Consider the following 7,359-nt stretch of genomic DNA (forward strand, 5'->3'; position numbering starts at 1 on the left):
AAAAAGAAAAGAAAAGCCCGGTATCGCCCAGTTTCTACTGTGACTAAAAAGCATATTTTGAGCTGTGAAGAAAGCCCAGATTTTGCCATAATATAAAAAAATTGCCATTAAAAGGGGGAAAATTGAGAACAAAAAAACCTCAATGATGCAAACCGAAAATTGCCATTCGTGTTTAACAAAAGTAAATTTTGCCATGGACAAAAAGATCTTTGTTTATGCAATGGCACGAAAAGAGAGAAGTCATGGCAATTTGCATTGTACGTAGTGTCAAACAGGTGGACAAAAAATACCATGAAAAATAGATGAAAGTGAAATTTTCCATGGCATTAAAATAAAAAATGGACATGGACCATGAAAATTTCAATTGCCATGACCAATAAAAGGAAGAACTTGCCATGAAAATATTGAAGCATAATGGACATGTATGTGTTGGAAATATGCCCTGGAGGCAATAATAAAATGATTATTATTATATTTTTTTGTTCATGATAATTGTCTATTATTCATGGTATAATTGTGTTATCCGGAAATCGTAATACATGTGTGAATACATAGACCACAACACGTCCCTAGTGAGCCTCTAGTTGACTAGCTCGTTGATCAAAAGATAGTCATGGTTTCCTGACTATGGACATTGGATGTCATTGATAACGGGATCACATCATTAGGAGAATGATGTGATGGACAAGACCCAATCCTAAGCATAGCTCAAAGATCGTGTAGTTCGTTTGCTATAGCTTTTCCGAATGTCAAGTATCATTTCCTTAGACCATGAGATTGTGCAACTCCCGGATACCATAGGAGTGCTTTGGGTGTGCCAAACGTCACAACGTAATTGGGTGACTATAAAGGTACACTAAGGGTATCTCCGAAAGTGTCTGTTGGGTCGGCACGAATCGAGACTGGGATTTGTCACTCCGTATGACGGAGAGGTATCTCTGGGCCCACTCAGTAATGCATCATCATAATGAGCTCAATGTGACCAAGTGGTTGTTCACAGGATCATGCATTACAGTACGAGTAAAGTGACTTGCCGGTAACGAGATTGAACGAGGTATTGGGATACCGACGATCGGGTCTCGGGCAAGTAACGTACCGATTGACAAAGGGAATTGTATACGGGATTGATCGAATCCTCGACATCGTGGTTCATCCGATGAGATCATCGAGGAGCATGTGGGAGCCAACATGGGTATCCAGATCCCGCTGTTGGTTATCGACCGGAGAGTCGTCTCGGTCATGTATGCGTGTCTCCCGAACCCGTAGGGTCTACACACTTAAGGTTCGGTGACGCTAGGGTTGTTGAGATATTAGTATACGGTAACCCGAAAGTTTTTCGGAGTCCCGGATGAGATCCTGGATGTCACGAGGAGTTCCGTAATGGTCCGAAGGTGAAGATTTATATATAGGAAGTCAAGTTTCGGCCATCGGGAAAGTTTCGGGGGTAATCAGTATTGTACCGGGACCACCGGAAGGGTCCCGGGGGTCCACCGGGTGGGGCCACCTATCCCGGAGGGCCCCATGGGCTGAAGTGGGAGGGGAACCAGCCCCTAGTGGGCTGGTGCGCCCCCCATGGGCCTCCCCTACGCCTAGGGTTGGAAACCCTAGGGGTGGGCGCGCCCCACTTGGCTTGGGGGGCACTCCACCCCCCTTGGCCGCCGCCCCCCTTGGAGATTGCATCTCCTAGGCCCCCCCTAGGGGTCCTATATATAGTGGGGGAGGGAGGGCAGCCGCACCATAGCCCCTAGCGCCTCCCTCTCCCTCCTGTGACACTCCTCCCTCTCCCTGAGCTTGGCGAAGCCCTGCCGAGATCACTGTTGCTTCCACCACCACGCCGTCGTGCTGCTGGATCTTCATCAACCTCTCCTTACCCCTTGCTGGATCAAGTTGGAGGAGACGTCTTCCCAACCGTACGTGTGTTGAACGCGGAGGTGCCGTCCGTTCGGCACTAGGTCATCGGTGATTTGGATCACGACGAGTACGACTCCATCAACCCCGTTCTCTTGAACGCTTCCGCGTGCGATCTACAAGGGTATGTAGATGCACTCCCCTCTCCCTCGTTGCTAGATGACTCCATAGATTGGTCTTGGTGATGCGTAGAAAATTTTAAAATTCTGCTACGTTCCCCAACAGTGGCATCATGAGCTAGGTCTATGCGTAGTTTCTATGCACGAGTAGAACACAAAGCAGTTGTGGGCGTGGATATTGTCAATTTGCTTGCCGTTACTAGTCTTATCTTGATTCGGTGGCATCGTGGGATGAAGTGGCCCGGACCGACCTTACACGTACGCTTACATGAGACTGGTTCCACCGATTGACATGCACTAGTTGCATAAGGTGGCTAGCGGGTGTCTGTCTCTCCCACTTTAGTCGGATCGGATTCGATGAAAAGGATCCTTATGAAGGGTAAATAGAAATTGGCATATCACGTTGTGGTTTTGGCGTAGGTAAGAAACGTTCTTGCTAGAAACCTATAGCAGCCTCATAAAAACTTGTAACAACAATTAGAGGACGTCTAACTTGTTTTTGCAGCATGTGCCGTGTGATGTATATGGCCAAAAGGATGTGATGAATGATAGATGTGATGTATGAGATTGATCATGTTCTTGTAATAGGAATCATGACTTGCATGTCGATGAGTATGACAACCGGCAGGAGCCATAGGAGTTGTCTTAATTTATTTATGACCTGCGTGTCAACATAAACGTCATGTAATTACTTTACTTTATTGCTAAAGCGTTAGCCATAGTAGTAGAAGTAATAGATGACGAGACGACTTCAAGAAGACACGATGATGGAGATCACGATGATGGAGATCATGGTGTCATGCCGGTGACAATGATGATCATCAAGCCCCGAAGATGGAGATCAAAAGGAGCAAATGATATTGGCCATATCATGTCACTATTTGATTGCATGTGATGTTTATCATGTTTTGCATCTTATTTGCTTAGAACGACGGTAGCTTAAATAAGATGATCCCTCGTAATAATTTCAAGAAAGTGTTCCCCCTAACTGTGCACCATTGCGAAGGTTCGTTGTTTCGAAGCACCACGTGATGATCGGGTGTGATAGATTCTAACATTCGAATACAACGGGTGTAAGCCAGATTTACACACGCAATACACTTAGGTTGACTTGACGAGCCTAGCATGTATAGACATGGCCTCGGAACACGGAAGACCGAAAGGTCGAGCATGAGTCGTATAGAAGATACGATCAACATGAAGATGTTCACCGATGTTGACTAGTCCGTCTCATGTGATGATCGGACACGGCCTAGTTGACTCGGATCATGTTTCACTTAGATGACTAGAGGGATGTCTATCTGAGTGGGAGTTCATTGAATAATTTGATTAGATGAACTTAATTATCATGAACTTAGTCTAAAATCTTTACACTATGTCTTGTAGATCAAATGGCCCACGCTAATGTTGCCCTCAACTTCAACGCGTTCCTAGAGAAAACCAAGCTGAAAGATGATGGCAGCAACTATACGGACTGGGTCCGGAACCTAAGTATCATCCTCATAGCTGCCAAGAAAGATTATGTCCTAAAAGCACCGCTAGGTGACGCACCCATCCCACAGAACCAAGACGTTATGAACGCTTGGCAGACACGTGCTGATGATTACTCCCTCGTTCAGTGCGGCATGCTTTATAGCTTAGAACCGGGGCTCCAAAAGCGTTTTGAGCGACACGGAGCATATGAGATGTTCGAAGAGCTGAAAATGGTTTTCCAAGCTCATGCCCGGGTCGAGAGATATGAAGTCTCCAACAAGTTCTTCAGTTGTAAGATGGAGGAAAATAGTTCTGTCAGTGAGCACATACTCAAAATGTCTGGGTTGCATAACCGCTTGACTCAGCTGGGAGTTAATCTCCCGGATGACGCGGTCATTGATAGAATCCTTCAGTCGCTTCCACCAAGCTACAAGAGCTTTGTGATGAACTTCAATATGCAGGGGATGGAAAAGACCATTCCTAAGGTATATTCAATGCTAAAATCAGCAGAGGTGGAAATCAAAAGGAACATCAAGTGTTGATGGTGAATAAAACCACTAAGTTCAAGAAAGGCAAGGGTAAAAAGAACTTCAAGAAGGACGACAAGGGAGTTGCCGCGCCCGGTAAGCAAGCTACCGGGAAGAAGTCAAAGAATGGACCCAAGCCTGAGACTGAGTGTTTTTATTGCAAGGGAAGTGGTCACTGGAAGCGGAACTGCCCCAAATACTTAACAGACAAGAAGGCTGGCAACACTAAAGGTATATGTGATATACACGTAATTGATGTGTACCTTACCAGTACTCGTAGTAGCTCCTGGGTATTTGATACCGGCGCGGTTGCTCACATTTGTAACTCAAAGCAGGAGCTGCGGAATAAGCGGAGACTGGCGAAGGACGAGGTGACGATGCGCGTCGGGAATGGTTCCAAGGTCGATGTGATCGCCGTCGGCACGTTGCCTCTACATTTACCTACAAGATTAGTTTTAAACCTCAATAATTGTTATTTAGTGCCAACTTTGAGCATGAACATTGTATCAGGATCTTGTTTAATTCGAGATGGCTACTCATTTAAATCCGAGAATAATTGTTGTTCTATTTATATGAGTGATATGTTTTATGGTCATGCTCCGCTGATGAATGGTTTATTCTTAATGAATCTCGAGCGTAATGTTACACATATTCATAATGTGAATACCAAAAGATGTAAGGTTGATAATGATAGTCCCACATACTTGTGGCACTGCCGCCTTGGTCACATAGGTGTCAAACGCATGAAGAAGCTCCATGTAGATGGACTTTTGGAGTCTCTTGATTACGAATCATTTGACACGTGCGAACCATGCCTCATGGGTAAAATGACAAAGACTCCGTTCTCAGGAACAATGGAGCGAGCAACCAACTTATTGGAAATCATACATACTGATGTGTGTGGTCCAATGAGCGTTGAGGCTCGCGGTGGCTATCGTTATGTTCTCACCCTCACTGATCACTTGAGTAGATATGGGTATGTCTACTTAATGAAACACAAGTCTGAGACCTTTGAAAAGTTCAAGGAATTTCAGAGTGAGGTTGAAAATAAACGTGACAGAAAAATCAAGTTCTTGCGATCAGATCGTGGGGGAGAATACTTGAGTCACGAATTTGGCACACACTTAAGGAAATGTGGTATAGTTTCACAACTCACACCGCCTGGAACACCTCAGCGTAATGGTGTGTCCGAACGTCGTAATCGCACTCTATTGGATATGGTGGGATCCATGATGTCTCTTACCGATTTACCACTGTCATTTTGGGGCTATGCTTTAGAGACTGCCGCATTCACTTTAAATAGGCTCCGTCGAAATCCGTTGAGACGACACCGTATGAATTATGATTTGGGAAGAAACCTAAGTTGTCGTTTCTAAAAGTTTGGGGATGCGATGCTTATGTCAAGAAACTTCAACCTTAAAAGCTCGAACCCAAATCAGAAAAATGTGTCTTCATAGGATACCCTAAAGAAACTATTGGGTATACCTTCTACCTCAGATCCGAAGGCAAGATCTTTGTTGCCAAGAATGGATCCTTTCTAGAGAAAGAGTTTCTCTCGAAAGAAATAAGTGGGAGGTGAGTAGAACTTGATGAAGTATTACCTCTTGAACCGGGGAGTGGCGCAGCCCAGGAAATTGTTCCTGAGGTGCCTGCACCGACTAGAGAGGAAGTTAATGATGATGATCATGAAACTTTAGATCAAGTTGCTACTGAACTTCGTAGGTCCACAAGGGCACATTCCGCACTAGAGTGGTACGGCAACCCTGTCTTGGAAATCATGTTGTTAGACAATGGTGAACCTTTGAACTATGAAGAAGTGATGGCGGGCCCAGATTCCGACAAATGGCTGGAAGCCATGAAATCCGAGATAGGATCCATGTATGAAAATGAAGTATGGACTTTGACTGACTTGCCCGATGATCGACGAGCCATAGAAAATAAATGGATCTTTAAGAAGAAGACAGACACGGATGGTAATGTGACCATCTATAAAGCTCGGCTTGTCGCTAAGGGTTACCGACAAGTTCAAGGGGTTGACTACGATGAGACTTTCTCACCCGTAGCAAAGCTGAAGTCCGTCTGAATCATGTTAGCAATTGTCGCCTTCTATGATTATGAGATATGGAAAATGGATGTTGTCGTGGAATTGTCACGGCAGATGTCCTTAGTGTCAGGACTTAGTCGCGAGGCCAACGCATCTATGTGGTAGCTTGAGAGGGGTTGAGCGGGACGAGACACGCGATGTTTTACCCAGGTTCGGCCCCTCACGGTGGAGGTAAAAGCCTACATCCTGCTTCATTGATATTGATGATGATGATCACGGTTACAAGTGTGCTCTATCTCGAGAGCTATTGTCTAACCCTAACTTGTCCAACTTGTGGAACTTGTGAATCTTGTCCCTTTTGGGGAGCCCTGCCCCTCCTTATATATGTTAAAGGGGCGGTTTACATGTGGAGTCCTATTAGGATTAGGACTAGTCTCTCTCTAATACAAACTGGATACAAGTCCACGTCTTAGCTCCTTGTAAGATAATGTTCCTCATGCCTTTCCTCTTAAACCGGCCCACCGTTAAACGTGAACCGGCCTTCTGGGCTTTGGGCCTTGTCATCCGTCGATCCCGCACGCCGGATCACCAGTGAGTCCTAATGACCAGGTGGGTTGCTTGTAAACCGCCAGGTCAGGGCGGGTCGCCAGTAACTCGCCAAGTGTCAGCGGGGTCTTCAGATAAACCGCCAAGTCCGGCCGAGTTAACTTCTGGCCGGTTTACATCACGGGGTATATCCCCGACATTAGCCCCCAAGTTTAGCTTGGATTTATTCATGGTAAACTTATACTGCAAAATAAACACAAGAACAAATTTGACAGGTTATGCTCCGGGTTAAGAATTTTTGTAAACCGGTACCTGATCATCCTTAAGTCCTTGTTATTTCCTCCTTCTGGGAAATCCGGGTCAACAGACCAGCTTCATAATCAATTTGCCGACATTGGTTTGTCACCGAGAAATATTGTGAAGAATAACTCCTTTGACTCAGCTCCCAAGGCACCGATTTAAGAAATATGGGTCTGAAAATACTTATCTGATATTCAACCGGTTTGAAGATGTAAAACTTGCCGGTTTAATATTACCAAAATAGCCGATTTATAAATATTGATGGCACCGGGTCATAATTGTTGTCGACACCGGGTCATGTAATTGATCTTACTGATTTACTCAAAACTGATAAAATGAAGATGTTCCTCCTTTATATGCATAATACCTGTAGCCCCCAAGTCTTAAGAGGAGAACATAGTGATAACTTAAGACTTGCTCCAATAAGTGTTTCAACCTTGAA

This window comes from Triticum dicoccoides, chromosome 2A, assembly GCF_002162155.2.
Source record: "Triticum dicoccoides isolate Atlit2015 ecotype Zavitan chromosome 2A, WEW_v2.0, whole genome shotgun sequence".
Lineage (NCBI taxonomy): Eukaryota > Viridiplantae > Streptophyta > Magnoliopsida > Poales > Poaceae > Triticum > Triticum dicoccoides.